Source organism: Leopardus geoffroyi, chromosome A2, assembly GCF_018350155.1.
Source record: "Leopardus geoffroyi isolate Oge1 chromosome A2, O.geoffroyi_Oge1_pat1.0, whole genome shotgun sequence".
NCBI classification, from domain to species: Eukaryota; Metazoa; Chordata; class Mammalia; order Carnivora; family Felidae; genus Leopardus; species Leopardus geoffroyi.
In genome coordinates this window covers 54639785-54657996 of record NC_059331.1, presented here as the reverse complement: position 1 = coordinate 54657996, position 18212 = coordinate 54639785, and the positions used below count along the sequence as shown (strand labels likewise).

At 38.1% G+C, this 18212-nt stretch overlaps 1 protein-coding gene across 6 annotated transcripts in view; it reads left to right on the top strand.

Moving 5' to 3' along the window:
- Nucleotides 1-18212, top strand: part of TMCC1 (transmembrane and coiled-coil domain family 1) — a 242260-nt gene that overhangs the window by 5782 nt on the left and 218266 nt on the right. Inside the window, exon 1 of one of the 6 annotated variants that reach the window (XM_045493897.1) lies at nt 5882-5902. The exons of 4 other annotated variants lie outside the window; for them this stretch is intronic. The gene's annotated coding sequence lies outside the window, so the exon portion shown is untranslated. Of the gene's footprint in view, nt 1-5881; nt 5903-13365; nt 13385-18212 lie in introns of those variants that run through there. One more of the 6 variants, XM_045493898.1, reaches the window with a different exon arrangement.

Genomic DNA, 18212 nt, shown 5'->3' with positions numbered 1-18212 from the left:
TGTGTAGCCTATACTTAATGAGTGATGAGTTACACTCTACCTCAAGGGTGGAGTATCTACATACATTTTGTTGCTTCTGTTGTTTGAGCTTTGGGCATTGGGAACTCTTTCACTTGACTTCTGTATCCCTTCCCTTTGATGTACTCACATGATTATGTGTGAAGGAGCACTTTCTTTCTGGCAACAAAAAATGCTTCAGACTCCTCTTTTATATATCATGTTCTAGTCCTATAGTCAGCCAATTTTCCAAGGAGGCCTAGTTCCTTTTATGGGGAAATGGTATTAGAAACTAAGATTTTGAGTGCGAGATGTGCTAGTAGCTACTTGAGTATTGTTGCTTCTAGGCCATCTGAATGACAGAGAAAGGAGATTCATGTGTATAAATTAAGCTGTTAATATACACATCTATAAGTATTTCTATATGTAACCATTTGTCTCTATATTAAGCTGAACATGAATTCATACAGGTGTTTCCAATTCTAATTCCTTACCACATGGATCATTCTAACCTCCACTATCCATTTACTTAATTCTTCAATTCCAGTATATATTTGGTTTCAGAATTTTTTTAATATGTATACCTGTGGGAAATAACTTTATTAACTAGAGCACGGTGCTTATGGATAGTTCCTTTTGCCTTTAGTCTTATAGACTCCACTCATTTCCAGCATTACTTGGTCAGCACCTTATTCCTCCACCTACTTTGGGAGGTTGTTTCATGTTTATAATAGATTTGAATTTTTTTTAATGTTTATTGTTGAGAGAGAGAGAGAGAGAGAGGCAGAGAGAGAGGGAGACACAATCTCAGTGCTGCAGGCTCTGGGGCTTGAACTTCCCAACCGCTAGATCATGATCTGAGCCAAAACAAAGTTAGACGCTTAACCCACTGAACCACCCAGGCACCCCTATAATAGATTTAGATTGTTTTGTCACATTCTGCATTCTATGCTGAGATCCCTTTACTTCTTAAGGGATTATTTTAAAATTTGCACACATTAAGGCTTATTCTCTGTGATGTGACACAGAATGGGTTTTGACAAACTTTTAATCTCTTATGTTAACCATTACAGTATCCTATAGAATAGTTTCAGTGCTCTAAAAAATTTATCCATCACCTATTCAATTCCCCTGATACCAGCCCCTGGGCAACCATTGATCTGTTTATTGTCTCTACAGTTTTGCCTTTTCCAGAATGTCAATCTTTTAAATTTAAAGAAGTATTTTTGAATGATTTTTATGAACGCAGCATTTTGTTAAGTAGTGGGAGATACAAGTACTAGACAACCAACACTCAAACTTTTTTTTCCTATTGAGCTAAAAGTCATATAACACAGAATTCATCATTTTAACCATTTAAAATGTACAGTTCAGAGGCTTTTAAGTACATTCACTATGTTGTACAACCACCACTACTATCTAATTCCAGAACAGTTTCATTAACCCAAAAAGAAACCTCATATTCATTAAGCAGTTCCTCTTCCCATCCCCTGGCAATCCCTAGACTGATTTTTGTCCCTACAGGTTTGCCTGTTTTGTATATTTAATTTAAGTGGAATTATATAATGTATGGTCTTTTGTTTTTGGTTTCTCTTATTTAATAATGTTTTTAATATTTATCCATGTTATAGCATATTTTAGTACTTAATTCCTTTTTTGTGGAGGAATAATCCATTTTATGGACATAACACATTTTCATTTATCAGTTGATGGACATTTGACTTGTTTTCACTTTTTGGCTGTTATGAATAATGTTGCTCTGAACATTCATGTGTAAGTTTTTGTTTGAACATGTTTTAACTAATGCATTTCTTTTGATAAATTGTATTTTCATATTAAAGGGAAAGTTACCCAATGGCTCATTTGGTGTAAAGTGCTTACAGTGCTACTTTCTCTTGGCATGGTATTCATCAGTGAATAGTGAAATCACATAATTTTCCTGTTGTCTTTACAGAATAAAGAATTTTGGTACCATTGGGGCAACAGTGGGTAGGCTTCCCTAGAATTCTGTTAGAGGAACATCCTGATTTATGTTGTGTACCATTTAGTTATATTTCTGAGTAGCAAGTAGTCGCTCATTGTGAAGCTGGATAATAAGATCTGCTTGTGGTCTAAAGGAATCTCTTGAGTGTATGAATTGTTTTTAACATTCTATATTCAGAAGGATAGTAGGCAGGATTCCCATTCTGTAATCTATTTGGCATCAGTGGTATTATAGAGGTTTTATTTTTATTAACCACATTCCCTCTGAGGTTTAGACTGTATTAGAGTGGCATTAAATATTAGTGTTTTCTTTTTCCTATTTTAGCACCCAACCCTGATGCTTTGTTTTGCAGTTATTGCTTCAACACCTTTGCTTTGATAAATTCATTTTCCTCAGGAAAACTTGGCAGAAGTGTTCTTTTGCCAGTTTAGGGTAGCCTGACCAATTCATTGAAGTCCAATGTTTTTCATACTTCCTGAAAGCAAGGAACATTGGCTCTGTAAGCTTCTAAGTGACTTTGAGGTTCCGTGAAGACAATGGAATATAGATAAATTATATATTAACCATTTTCATACTTTATCCCAAGAGTGTCTTTATAGGCAAGCCCTTCAAAAATTTGTGTAATAGAACACTGGGCTGGAACCAAGAATATTTTAATTTCCCTTGTCTAAAAACTCACTAATACTGGACGAATAACTTGTGCCTTGGGACAATTTGTTGTAGAAAAGATCATATTGACTTTCTCTACAGGGATGTTGTGTTAGGAAATTAGTTCTATTAATCAAGTACTTTATAAGTACTGTATCTATATTCTGTTTACTATTTCTAATGTTCTTTATTTTTTTGTGTAGTTCCAGATTTCTAGTGTACATTTCCCTCTGAATGAAGGACTTCTTTAGCATTTCTTGTAGTGCAGCTTTGCTGGCGATGAATTTTTTAGCTTTTGTATGTCTGAAGAAGTCTTTAATTTGCCTTGATTTACAGAAGCTATTTTCACTACATATAGAATTCTGGGTTGACAATATTTTTCTTTAACTATTTTAAAGATGTCTTACTGTCATCTGGCCCACATTGTTTGCAGTGAGAAGTTAGCTATCATTCTTCATGCCTCTGTGCATAATATGTGGTTGTCTTCTTTTGGCTACAGTTTATTTTTCTTTCAGTTTTTAAAATTTCTGGTGTAATACAGGTAACATAAAATTTACCATGTTAACCATTTTTAAGGGTACTGTTCAGTGGTATTAAGTACATTCATATCATTTGTGCAACCATCCAAACCGTCTTTCTCCAGGAGTCTTCATGTTGCAGAACTGAAACTGTACCTATTAAAAAATAACTCTCGGGCGCCTGGGTGGCTCAGTCGGTTAAGCATCTGACTTCAACTCAGGTCATGATCTCAGTTTGTGAGTTCGAGTCCCACATCGGGCTCTGTGCTAACAGCTCAGAGCCTGGAGCCTGCTTCGGATTCTGTGACTTCCTCTCTCTCTGCCCTTTCCCTGCTCACGTTCTGTCTGTCTCTCTCTGTCTCAAGAATAAACAAACATTAAAAAAAAATAAAATAAATAACTCTCCATTCCAGGTCCCTGGTAACCACCATTCTATTTTCTGTCTGTGATTTTGACTGCTTTGGGTACTTCATAGAAGTGGAATCATACAGTGTTTATCTTTTTGTGACTGGGTTATTTCATTTAGCATAATGTTATGAGGGTTCATCCATGTTGTAATATGTGTCAGAATTTCTTTCCTTTTTAAGGCTGAATATTCCATTGTATGAATAGATGACATTTCACCATCCATTTTTCTGTCAGTAGAAATTTGGGTTGTTTCCACATTAGCTATTATGAATAGAGCTGCTGTGAACATGAGTGTACAAATATCTGTTTGCGATCTTGCTCTTAGTTCTTTTGGGTATGTACCCAGAAGTGGAATTGCTGGATCATATTATAATTATATGTTTAAATTTTGAGGAACTGCCATCACAGTGTATTGTTTTACATTCCCACCAACAGTGCATCAGGTGTCCCAGTTTTTCCACATTCTTGCTAGCATTTTTAATAATGAATAAATGAATTAATTTTAAAGTAGGCTCGATGCCCAGCATGAAGCCCAACACAGGTCTGAATTCAGGTCCTTGAAATCAAGACCTAAGCCGAGATCAAGAGTTGGATGCTTAACCAGCTGAGCCACTCAGGTGTCTCAAGTTGTGTGTGTGTGTGTGTGTGTGTGTGTGTGTGTGTGTGTGTGTGTGTGTGTGGTTTTTATAGTGGCCATCCTAGTGAGCATGAGGTGGTATCTCATTGTGGTTTTGATTTGCATTTCCTTAATAATAAGTTATGTTGAACATTTTCATGTGCTGATTGTCCATTTATATATCTTCTTTGTAAAAATGTCTATTCAGGTCCTTTGTCTATTTTTGAATTTTTTTTTTTAATTACAATATATTTTTTAAATTTTTTTACGTTTATTTCTGAGAAAGACAGAGCATGAGTGGGGGAGGGGCAGAGAGAGAAGGAGACACAGAATCTGAAACAGGCTCCAGGCTCTGAGCTCTCAGCACAGAGCCCAACGTGGGGCTCGAACCCACAAACCGCGAGATCATGACCTGAGCCGAAGTTGGTTACTCAACCGACTAAGCCACCCAGGCGCTCCTGAATTGGGTGGGTGGGTGGGTGGGTGTGTGTGCGTGCGTGCGCGCGAGCTTGTTGAGTTGTGGGCATCCTTTGTATATTCTTGATATTGATTACTTATTAAGTATATGATTTGCAGATATTTTTTTCCATTCTGTATTCCTCTGGCTGCTTTTAAGATTTTTTTCCCTTATCTCTGGTTTTAAGGAAATAGATTTGGCAGAGTTTTACATTTCTTCATGTTTCTTGAGCTTTTGGATCTGTAGGTTTATAATTTTCGTCAAATTTAGAAAATTTTAGGTATTATTTTTTCAAATCTTCCCCCACTGAGATTCTAATTACACATATATTATTATTAGATTATTCGATTCCTTGAGTTTGTCCCATAGCTCATCGATGCTGTGTCCTTTTTTTCCCCAGTTTCCTTATATTCTGGGTTTCATTTTGGATAATTTCTATTATTGTGTCTTTACATTCCCAAATCTTTTCTTCTGCATTGGGTTATCTACTGTTAATCCCATAAAGTGTATTTCGTTTCAGCCTACTATACTATAATTTGTAGCTTGATAGAAATGCAGTGACATGGCAGGTATCAAGAAATACTGTCTTAATTTGCTGCCAAAATAAAAGATTCCTAATTCTGTAAGCTGTCTAAAGGGTACATAAAGCCACACTATGTGTTAAATTAACTTTGTCTCTTGTTTTCCACATTAACTTTGTTTTTCTGCCAGACCTACCTATGTATTTTTTGCATCTTATTTATTTATTTTTTTGTATTTCTGACATAGACATCTCTATAATATTTGTTTTATAAGGCACCAGAGTGCCTGGTATGTTTGCCAAACTACCTAATAGTTTTCTGTGTTGGTTTGGTTGTATTATATGACCGTCATCTTGCTATAAAAAGCATGAAATAGATTTTTATATCTTGTTTTACTATACTGCTTATTTAATATTAATCAGAGAGCTGGATTACCTGCTGAAGTGTACCTTTGATTGCAGCTGTCGTTGATAATCCCAGTGCCACCTGGGCTTGGCCACTTGTATTACCACCGTGTGATCTTTTAATATTACTAATACCAACTTAAAAAATTTTTCAGACTGACAACTGGTAACTGTTTGCCAGCCAGTCATTTGCATTTAGTAGTATTTGTCCTTCTCTTGCTCCTCTGTCCCAGCAGGTATTATTCTCTTGAGGACACACCCACAGTTAGCACAGTCTTCAGATGCTGACACTTGGTGAGCAGCTACTCTTAATCACAAGATATAGAAGACACAGTCTCCATTCTTCCAGGTTGGATCTCTATTCATGTGGATTTTCTGTTTCTGTATCTTTTTTAAAAATAACTTTTTGGGAAACACTTTCATCCTCATCTATGCAAAGAAAGGAAAGCTATTGTGCTGGGATTTTGAGGAGTTATGTGTTTTTCCTTTTATTGCAAAACTGCATCACTTAGGCACTCAGACAATAATGACTTAACATTGACTCTTTCCTCTATAGAACTTTGTTCTCATTCATTCACTTGTTACATCTTCCTTTCTCCCATTCTCTTTTTTAAAGCAATTGTCATAACTTAATAAGAGCTTCCTTGATGTGTGATATAGCAGCTCATTTCTTAAATTCTTCCTGAATGTCATTGGACTCTGGGTTAGACTTATAAGTAATAGGAATCCATTCGAATTCTTATTCCTCAAGTTGAGATTGTGATTCTGATGAACTGAGTTTGTTCTCATTCTGCAAAGACACTGGGAAAGCTTAGTATCTTCAGCATAATATATGGCTGTATGGTTTTGTAGTCTGCTTCAATATCAGTTGCAAGGGGAGGTGTGATATCAGAAAATTGAGAGACTTCAGTCCCAGTTTTGGCATTGTTACTGCCATGCTTTGAGTGAGAGTATATTTGTTTTCTTATCTCTAAAATTTTTTTTTTTTTCAACGTTTATTTATTTTGGGACAGAGAGAGACAGAGCATGAACGGGGGAGGGGCAGAGAGAGAGGGAGACACAGAATCGGAAACAGGTTCCAGGCTCTGAGCCATCAGCCCAGAGCCCGACGCGGGGCTCGAACTCACGGACCGCGAGATCGTGACCTGGCTGAAGTCGGACGCTCAACCGACTGCGCCACCCAGGCGCCCCTGTTTTCTTATCTCTAAAGTGAGCTTATCATTACTTGCTTTACACAAGCCTCATGGGATTGTTGAGGGACAGGTGAGAAAATTTGTGTGGAAGACTATTTTACCAGTGTAAAGTCTTGTTACTGTGTTGCAGAGAGCTGTAGACATACTTGTTCTCTTCACTCAAAGATGCAGTTTTTATTTCTGCAGACTTTTTTGATGGTATAGCTCTGTCATGAATCGGATATTTTAAATCTCCATACTTAATGTATGAACAGTAGTGTTTATAGTGCCTAATTACATGGTAGGTGCTAAGTAGATTTTATTTATTTTTTATTTTTCTAAAAGATTTATTTATTTATTTATTTATTTATTTATTTATTTATTTAGAGCACGTGAGTGGGGCAGGGGCAGATAGAGAGAAAATCCCAAGCAGGCTCTCCACCGACAGCGCAGAACCCGATGAGGGGCTTGAGCTCATGTACCGTGAGATTATGACCTGAGTTGAAGTCGGATGCTTAACCGACTGAGCCACCCAAGGCTCCCTGGTGCTAAGTGTATTTTAAAAAGTGGATTTGTTGAATGTGATGCTAAGAAAATGTCAGTTTGTACAGTAAGAAACTACTTTACAAAATCTATTGGATAGTGTTTTGAAGAGAAATCTCATTTGTTTTATTGTTTTATGCATTTAAAATATTTGTTGAGGGCTTACTGGATTCTGGGTACTGGGGAAGAAAAACAATGTCTGCTTTCATAGAGCTTCTTTTGCGTTTTATATGGGGAGATAGAATAAACAAGATAAGTAACTTCTAATGACAAGTTCTAATGAGAAAAGTACAAGCAAGAGAGAGGAATAGAGCATATCAAGGGGAAGGATTGAGTGGTCGCAAATGGCTCACAGAGAAGGGAACATTTGAGTAAAGGCTTGAAAGATGTGAAACAGCGAGTCATGCAGATAAATGAGAGAAGAGCATTCTAGACATAGCAGATGACAAGTGATAGGTCCTGAGACTGAAGCTTGCCTGGGAAATGGTAAGAATTGGGGAGGGTAGATGCTTATCTTGTGGTGCCTTAGAGAAATGCGTTTCAGACTTTACTGTGCATATGGCTTATGTAGGTTGTTTTTGTTAAAATTCAGTTTCTATTTTGTAGGTTTGAAGTGGGGGGTTCATTTCTTTTTTTATGTTTATTTTTGAGAGAGAGAGAGAGAGAGAGCATGCTCAAGTGGGGGGAGGGGCAGAGAGAGAGGGAGACACAGAATCTAAAGCAGGCCCCAGTCTCTGAGCTATCAACACAGAGCCCCATGTAGGGCTCGAACTCACAAGCTGTGAGATCATGACCTGAGCTGAGGTTGGATGCTTAACTGACTGACCTACCCAGGCTACCCATGGTGGGGATCATTTCTAACAAGCTCCCAGCTACTGCTGGTGCTGTTGGTCCTTTGTAGGTCTTTAGCTTTCATGCTAAGTGAAATTGGAAATCCTTGGAGGGTTTTGGGTAGTGGTTCGACATGATCCAATTTCTATTTTAACATCATGCCTCTGGCTGCTGTATTGGTAATAGGCTGGTGGTGAATGATTGGGCAGGGGTAAAGGAAGGAACACCAGTTAGGAGGCTACTGCTATAATTCAAATGAGAGAAGACGCCAGTTTGCATTGTGGGGTGGCAGTGTATGTGATGACACATGGTCTGATTTTCAAGTAGAGTCAACTAGTTTTACTGATAGATTGGATGTTTTACTGATAGAAAGAAAGGAAGGAGTTAAGAACAATTCCAAGGTTTTTGCTGTAAGTTCCTTAAGGACACCATTTATTCAGATGGGGAGGACTGAAGGAGTAACACGTTTGGAAGGAAAATACAGGAGCTCAGTTTTGGACATATATTATAGATGCTTACTAGACTTGGTAGAGATGTTGAGTAGGTAGCTGGTTTATGAGTCTGGAATTCAAGAGAGAGGATCTGCTAGAGGTGTACCACCGGAGGTTACTGTCAAAAAGATTGTATTTAAGCCAGGGGGCTGGATGAGGTCCAAGGGAGTGAGAAGAGATAGAAGTGAGAAGAGTTGGAGAACTTAATTAACTCTGGAGTGGACCAGAGTTTAGAGATCTTTGGAGGAAGGTGAAAAGGAACAGTCAAAGGAGACTTAGCACCAGCCAGAGAAATAGGAAGAAACCAGGTGAGAGGGTATCTGGAAGCCAAACAAGGAAAGTGTTTCAAGGAGTAGGGAGTTGTTATTAACTGTGTTAAATACTAAACAATTAAGATGATGGTTGAGAAATAACCATTTGATTTAGCGGTGTGAAAGTTATTGGTAACCTTGGTAAGAATAGTTTCAGTGAGGCAGTGGGGGATAAAAATCTGATTGGAAATGTTGCCTTTCCAATAGCAAAACAGTCCTAAACCCTGATGAGGTTGTATTTAGGTAAAAATCTGCAACTCTAGATAAATGTCTGGGATAGGAGAAGATATAAGATGTTTAAGTACTATTAGCAACTGGCTTGATTAATTGCTCATTCAAAGTGATACTGAAAAATGTACCTTGAAATCTTTAAGGTGTCCTAAACAACTTAGTTCCTGGATTTTTGTTTCATGTCGTCAAGGTTTTAAATCGTTCTTAGCAGTTACGATAGAAAAGAAGAAATATGAGGATTGGTTAGGAAACAATTTGCTCTTAACTATTCTTATTTCCTAGGTTACAGAGCTGAAAGACACCTTAAATACTAATTGGACTATTGAAAGGGACTGTGAGAACCTCTTCACACTGCTATCTATTTCATAGTAGAAGTTTTCAATCTTTGTAGCATCCTCAACCTGAAGATCTGTGCAAACAACCAAAGTAGACAAGTTAAGCTTAGATATAACTTAGTTTTAGCATTTATGGAAGACCTCTTTTTCTACATTTGTTTATTTAAAAATATTTATCAAATATTTTCATATATGTTTGGTTCTGTTGTAACTGCTTAAGATGCAGTGCGTTAAGGTTACTGCCTGAGTGGAGCTTATGTCCTAGTTGGAATGAAGTAGCAGATTAGGGCCAAAACTTGTTAGTTGTCTCAGACTAGTACTGATTGTCTTAATGCTGTGCATGCACATGGGAATCACAAAGAAATAAAATGATGGTAAATACATAACATGGAATACTATGCTGCTATTAAACAATGACACAAATTACTCTATTTCCAGTAGAATTTAAGCTCCATTGGTTTCCATTGATATAAAGTGTATCACTTAGGATATATTCAACTGTAAATAATAGTAACAGTATCTAAAAGTAACTAAACAGTAAAGACTCTTAAGTTGTCTCATATAAATAGAAACAAAGAAATAGGTGGTTCAGGGCTAGTGTGGTTGCTTGGTAATATTTATTAAACCCAGGTTTCCCCCCTATCTTAACTCTATTACTTTTAGTATATTGTTTTTTCAGTTTCTCTGCTGTAGCCTTATGGTTGTAGGATGGCTGCCTTAGCTCCAAGCAGCACAACTAACTGCATTCAAAGACGGGTAATGGAGGGCAAAATTTTTTTTTTTTAATGTCTGTTTATTTATTTTGAGAGAGAGAGAAAATGAGAGTGAGTGAGTGGGGGAGGGGCGGAGAGAGAGAACCACAAGCAGGCACCGTGCTGTCAGTGCAGAGCCCCATACAGGGCTTGATCTCACAAATTGTGAGATCATGACCTCGCCTGAGATCAAGGGTCAGACACTCAACTGACTGAGCCACCTAGGTGCCCTCAAAATATTTTTCTAATGGGAAGGCTTAGTCATTTTAAATGGGGAGAAAATAGGGGCGCCTGGGTGGCTCAGCGGGGCGCCTGGGTGGCTCAGTCGGTTAAGCGTCCGACTTCAGCTCAGGTCACAATCTCGCGGTCCGTGAGTTCGGGCCCTGCGTCAGGCTCTGGGCTGATGGCTCAGAGCCTGGAGCCTGCTTCCGATTCTGTGTCTCCCTCTCTCTCTGCCCCTCCCCCGTTCATGCTCTGTCTCTCTCTGTCTCAAAAATAAATAAATGTTAAAAAAAAAAAAAATGGGAGAAAATAATTCCCAGAAGTCTTAAACAGTGCTTCATGAACTTTAAGAGTGTGGGTAAGACTGACCTAGGGAATGTGTTAAAATACAAATTCCTGGAATCCACTGACAGAGATTCTGATCCATAGGTTTAGAGTGGGGTCTGAGAATTTGTATCAGTGATGTGCTCCCACGTGATGCAGATGCTGTGGTTTTGAGTAGCAACGCCATATGCAATGTCTCCTTACATTTCAGTGAAGGTCAATTGCTTGCTGCCCCGGACCCCTGGAGTGTCTAAGGAAGTGATTATCTGGTAAAGAGAATATGATAGCCATAGTGGGTTTCAACTAATCATGGCTCATCTCTTGGGGTTGGGTACATTACCACCCTGAACAGATAGGAGTTCTGAAAGAAGGGAGAAATGGCTGTAGGTTGACAGCTAAGTGTCTACTACTTTTGCTATTACAAATGTTGCAGTGAATATCCATGCTCCAAAGAAAAGGTAGGTGTATTTAAAATTTTTATAGATAATTCCAAATTGTGCTCTAAAGAGTTGGAGTTTATATATATTCCCATCAGCAATCTGTGGGGTACTTGTTTCCACGTCTTACAAATTAGATATGTTATCAACACTTTGATCTTTGTCACTCTGATAGGTAAAAAATGTTATTATATTACAGATTGAATTTACATTGCTCTTTACCTCACACCTGTCATAATGGCTCAAATCAAAAACACAGGAAACAACAGGTATTGGCAAGGATGTGGAGAAAAAGGAATCCTAATGCACTGTTGGTGGGAATGCAAACTGGTGCAGCCACTGTGGAAAACAGTATGGAGGCTCCTTAACAAAGTTAAAAATAGAGGAGTGACTGGCTGGTTCTGTTAGTAGAGGATGAAACTCTTGATCGTGAGTTTGAGCCATGTGTTGGGTAGAGAGATTACTTACAAAGAAAAAAAAAAAGGAAGTAGAAACTACCTTATGATCCAGTAATCACACTACTGGGTTTTTATCCAAAAAATATAAAAACATTTATTCAAAGGAATACCTGTACCCCTATGTTTATAGCAGAATTATTACAGTAGTTAAATTATGGAAGCAACCCAAGTGTCCATCAGTAGATGAATGGATAAAAAATGATGTATATAGAATGGAATATTATTCAACCATAAAAAAGAACAAAATCTTGTCATTTGCAACAACATGGATGGAGCTAGAGAGTATTATGCTAAGTGAAATAAGTCAGAGAAAGACAAATACCATATGATTTCACTCATGTGAAATTTAAGAAACAAATGAGCAAAGGAACAAAAAAGAGACAAACCAAGAAATAAACTCGTAACTATCAAGAATAAATTGATGGTTACCAAAGGAGAGGTGGGTGGAGGGATGAGTGAAATAGATCATGGGAATTAAGGAGGGCACTTGGGATGAGCACTGGGTGATGTATGGAAATGTTGAATCACTGTATTGTACACTTGAAACTAATAAAGTGTACTAATAAAGTGAATGTTAACTGGAATTCAATTTAAAATTAAAAACTTTAATCACACAAATTTACGTTGCTCTTTATGAGTGAAGTTGAATTTTATCTTTGTTTTTCTGTGATCTGGTTGTTAATGTTAGACGTTGGTTCTTTTTTCATTGATTAATTGATTGCTTTTTTCCCTTTATGAATTTGTAGGAAATGTGTAATGAAATCAGTGTATTACTGTATGTGTTGCAAATGTCTCTTCCCAGTTTGTTGGTCTTTTAAATCTGGTTTGCTTATTTGTTTGTTATAAAGCACAGTGTGGGGCTGCCTGTGCGGCTCAATCTGTTAAGTGTCCGACTCTTGGTTTTGGCTCAGGTCATGATCTCATCTTTCATGAGTCATGAGATTGAGCCCCATGTTGGGCTCCACGCTGCTTAAGATTCTCTCTTTGTGCTCGCTTGCTGTCTCTCAAAACAGAAAGCACAGTGTGATTATACAGGCTTGTAAGTTCTTCTTTTGCTAAGCATTATAGATCTAGATCTTAAATAATGGTACAATATACATGCTTACCAAAAATTTTGTAAATGATGCTAAAACTGGGAGTGTTATCTGATGTATTGCATCAAAGAAAACCAAGGCAATCTAAGCAGGATGAAGTATGAAAGTGATAAGATAGGTGTGATAGAAATGTAAAGTTTACTCTTTAACAGAAATGATCTGCCTAAAATAGATTTTTCATTTGAAAGCCACCACCCTCTAAGGTAGTTAATTGTATAATGTGGTTGTGAAAAGAGGCTAACATTGATGAACATTTATAGATGTACAGTGGTAAATTAAGGGAAGTAATAGTCCCTTTGTTCTTGTACCATCTGATTATATGTATTGTGTCCACTTACGGATTTTACACTTCAGTGAGACAGTGATAATCTAAATTGTCCATATGATTATGACCAAGAATAATGAGTTCCCTAGATACTGTATCTAATGAATAGCGATTGAAGAATCAGGAGCTGTTTTGCCACAGAAGATAATACTTGGAAACTTAACTATCTAAATAAAGTTAAGAGTTGTTTTAAGCAAAAGGGAGCTGACTGATCATCTCTCTTGCTCCAGAGGACAGACCATGGGTAGAAGGTAATTTGGAGGTGAATTTCATCCCACTATGGAAAAGACCTTTTGCACAATAAGGTATGTCCCATAGTGGAATAGACAAAATTATGAGGTCTCTGTCATTAGACATATTCAAGTATAGCTTGGATGATTGTGTTTTGGAGATATAAGTGTTCCTGTAAGAGTTTAAACTACATGATCTCTTTCTTGTCCCTCCCAGCTCTTAAGATTTGCTAATCTCTAGACTCTCTTTTTTGTGCTCATATTGGTAACAGAAGGTAGTGAAAAGTCTTATTGACTTCAGTTCCTTGATAATTGGGGAAGAAAAAAATAAAATATTTTCCAACCAGCAAGAGAATACAATGCCAAAAAAGGCAGTTCTTAAAAAGTGTATAAAGTAGAAAACTAGAATACTAGATCTGTATATGGACTGTCAGTATTATGTTTATGATAGCAATTCTTAAGGCTAGTCTGTCTGCTTGTCTCTCCCCCCTCCCTCTCTCCCTCCCTTCTCCTCTTCCTTCCACATTTCATTTACTGAATTGGGGCAGGTGATTTAACAACAGACTGTGAGATAAGGCTGGGGGGAAGACTTCTTTGCATTCCCTCTCAGGACTCACAGTTGTGTTATGGATACTTATAATAAATTTTCCATAATAGTCTTCTTTTGGGCAAGCTAGGTCTGAAACTGGAGATTGGCATACATACATTCTAGGAGTCCTAAGAATTGCTTGGACTTATGATCAGTTCCTGAGGGCAGCTTTGTTGTGAGGATGTTCAGCAAAGTGGCTGGTGGAGAACTTGCTTGAAGACTGATAAAGCTGGGGGAAGGTTTGGCTCCACAAAGAGTCACAGCATTATTTTGCTCTTTGGCTTTTCTTTACTAGGATGCCTAGGTGCCTAGGATACTGCTTCATGTGAACACCAACAGGTATGGGGCCTGTGCTGTTACTCAAAAACCTCAAGCCTGGCACACACCCTTAAGACTAGCATAATGTTCTTAAGGATTGTTAGAGAGTTTATAATTTTATACTACATTATAAAAAGTAAGGGTTGCCATAGAAGAAGGCAGGGGTTTGTGTTTTATAACTAGACTTAGTACTCTGCTACTTGGGTGCAGTGGGAAATTTAATGATGAGATTCAATTTTCTCATACGTTATCAGGGGTAATATCTATCTTTCAGAATTGCATACATTGGAAATAATTTGACCTAAGGTTAATGCCTGGCACAAAGATGGCAAAAAATTATTATTTTTTAAAGATTTTATTTTTTTTAAGTAATCTCTGCATCTAACATGGGGCTCGAAATCACAACCCCAAGATCAAGAGTTGCGTGCTCCACCCACTGAACCAGCCAGGCACCCCAAATGGCATAAAATTATTACTAATTATATCAGTAGAAACTGTTCTGACAATATTGCTTAAATTTTGGGGTCTTTTATTTATACATGTGCAGCAAAGTAAGCTGGGAGATGGTATCAACAAATCCACTTATCTTTTTTTTTTTTTAAACTTTATAGAGAGGAATTAACTACTTGTGTAGGTTTTTCCATACCACCACCAATTGTCCAATTTTGTGATACCAGTCCAACAATTGAATTCAGTTCTAACACTGTCTACCTGGAGTTAGTGTCAGATCCTTCAAGTTAGAGGGCTCAGTTCCTAAGACTGTCCCCACTTTAGTCACCAGTTGCAAGTCCGGGGCCACCTATACTCCTTTCCAACTTTGCAAAAAATTCTGGGGTTTCCATGACCTCTCCTTAGATTCAATAATTTGCTGAGATGACTCACAGAACTCAGGAAGAGCACTTTACCTACGCTTATAGGCTTATTATAAAGAGGGCAACTCAGAAACAGTGGAGAGGATGCATTGAGCAAGGTATGGGGAACTTCCCTGCTGTCTCTGGGCACACCACCCTCCCAGTACCTCCATGTGTTCACTTATCCAGAAGCTCTCTAAACCCTGTTGTTCAGGGTTTTTTTTAGAAGTTTCTATTACCTAGGAATGATTGGTTAAATCATTGGCCTTGGTGGTTTACTCTCCCTTTCCCCATAACGGGGGCAGGGCCTGAAATTTTCAACCCTCTAATCATGTGGATTGGTCCCTCTCACAACCGGTTCCCATCTTTAGCTATGTAAGGGTCCACCAAGAGTCACCTTGTTAGCACAAATTGCTTTGTGGTTAAAAGAGACTTGTTACGAATAACAAGAGTGCTCCTATCACTCTTGAAATTCCAAGGGTTTTAGGAGTTCTGTGCCAGGAATTAGGGACAAAATCCAAATACACTTGAGCCTGGGACAGCATGGGTGTGAACTTATGCAGGTCCACTGATACACGGATTTTTTTGATAAAAACATGACAGTATTATAAATGTATTTTTTCTTATGATTTTCTTAATAATATTTCCATTTCTCTAGCTTACTGTAAGAATACAGTATATAATGCATATAACAGACAAAATATGTGTTAATCACAGTTCATGTTATTGGTAAGCCTTCCAGTCAATAGTAGGCTGTTAGTGGTTAAGTTCTTAGGGAGTCAAAAGTTAAATGCAGATTTTTGACTGCATGGGATGTTGGTGCTCCTAACCCCCTAGTTGTAACTAGGTCTTGTTTTTTAGAACCGAGGGCTGAGTTTCAGAACATCAGTATTAAATTCCCTATAGGTCATTGATATGTTAGTTTATTGAGCCATGGTGCCACCGTTTTGATTCTTGATAATGTAAATAATATTTGTTTTGAGATCCTTAGATGAAAGGTACTATTGAAACAGCTGACTGCCAGGGCGCCTGGGTGGCACAGTCGGTTAAGCGTCCGACTTCAGCCAGGTCACGATCTCGCGGTCCATGAGTTCGAGCCCCGCGTCGGGCTCTGGGCTGATGGCTCAGAGCCTGGAGCCTGTTTCCGATTCTGTGTCTCCCTCTCTCTCTCTGCCCCTCCCCCGTTCATGCTCTGTCTCTCTCTGTCCCAAAAATAAATAAACGTTGAAAAAAAAATTAAAAAAAAAAAAAAAAAAGAAACAGCTGACTGCCATATTCCTGAGGGGTCTTTATCAAATTCCAGTATGGTTTCTTTTTCTGCCTGGACTTTTGTCCTCAGATGGCTGTACTCTAATCCTGTGACAGAGCTAATGCTTTAGTGTGATGTGACAAAAGCAGATCATTTGCCAACAGGAATAAGGCTTATTTTTCTTAAACTATTAGGTCATGAAATTTGGGTGGAGATGTCTTTTGATGGTCTTACTCTTTTTAACAGTAAACAACAGCCAGGACAGGAGGAGTAAATTGTTTGAAATTCTAAATTCTTTCCTACTTTAAAGATTTTTCCCCCCTCTGCCTGCTTATTTTTAAGATATTTTTTAGAAATGTGGACAGTGTCTTCTCCTAATACAGAAATTTCCTTAGAATGTAAGCTTTAATTAATGTTTTAAATATTTTTGAACATCAGTGGGAAGTGTCTTGGTACACAAGAGTGGGCACTGGTCTAATACAGTGCCTCACAGAATTCTCCATGTGTATCAGTCACTCAATAAATACCTTTTCTAGAAGTTAGAAGCCTTGGTTCTAGCCTTTGCTTCCAACTACCTGTATGACCTAATTAGAGTCTCATTCCTCATCTTTAAAATTGTTAGAATCTGGGTCTCCAGGGTGGCTCAGTTGTTTAAGCCTTCATTTTCGGCTCAGGTCACGATCTCACGGTTCATGGGTTCGAGCCCCGCATCAGGCTCCCTGCTGCTGGCTCAGAGCCTGGAGCCTGCTTTGGATTCTGTGTCTCCCTCTCTCTCTGCCCTTCCCCAACTCATTCTCATTCTCATTCTCATTCTCTCTCTCTCTCTCTCTCTCTCTCTCTCTCTCTCTCTCTCTCTCCCCCCCCCTCTCCCTCCCTCCCTCCCTCCCTCTCTCTCTCTCTCTCAAAAATAAGTAAACATTTAAGAAAATATTTAAAAAGTAAAATAAATTTAGGGTGCCTGGGTGGCTCAGTCGGTTAAGCATCTGACTTTTGGTTTTGGCTCAGGTCATGATCTCGAGGTCTGTGAGTTTGAGCCCTGAGTCGGGCTCTGTGCTGACAAGCACGGAGCCTGCTTGGTATTCTCTCTCCCTCTCTATCTGCCCCTCTCTTGTTCTCTTTCTCTCTCTTGCTCTCAAAATAAATAAAAAAACTTAAAAGTGAAATAAATCTAGATTTAAGTTAGTCTAATATCTGTTAGTAAAATGAAAAAAGAATACATTTTATTTCTGGTATATGACAATGTGGAGGCACAGGAGGATTAGGAAGCCAAAAATGTAAGATACAAATTCAGAGCTTCCATTTTGTTAGTAAGTATTCATTGAATGCCAACTGTATCCTCACTATTGATAGGGAATCTCTCTTCAAGAAGCTTGCTTTTTAAAGCAAAAAAAATTTTTAATGTTTATTTTTTGAGAGAGAAACAGAGACAGAGCGTGAGTGGGGAGAGGCAGAGAGGGAGGGAGACACAGAATCTGAAGCAGGCTCTGGGCTCTGAGCTGTCAGCACAGAGCCCCATGTGGGGCTTGAACTCACAAACAATGAGGTCAAGACCTGAGCCAAAGTCAGATGCCTAACCAACTGAGCCATCCAGGCACCCTAAAAGGCTTATTTTTCAATGTAGATAGAGGAAAACATAACTAACTTTTGAAGGCCACTCAATTTGTATTATGGAAATTCAAAGAAAGAAGAGAATAGGTGAATGCTGAAATGGTTAAGATATGACCTATGGCCTCTATTTAGATAAATGTTGGAAAAAGGAAATAACACTACAGGCATGAAAGATAACATGTAAAAGCATGGGGACAAATTAGTCTTATATTGTATGTTTCTGCATTTATGAGACTAGTCTAACCCATTTGTTGACCTTTTGAACTTAGTTTTGAGTATGGTCAGTTT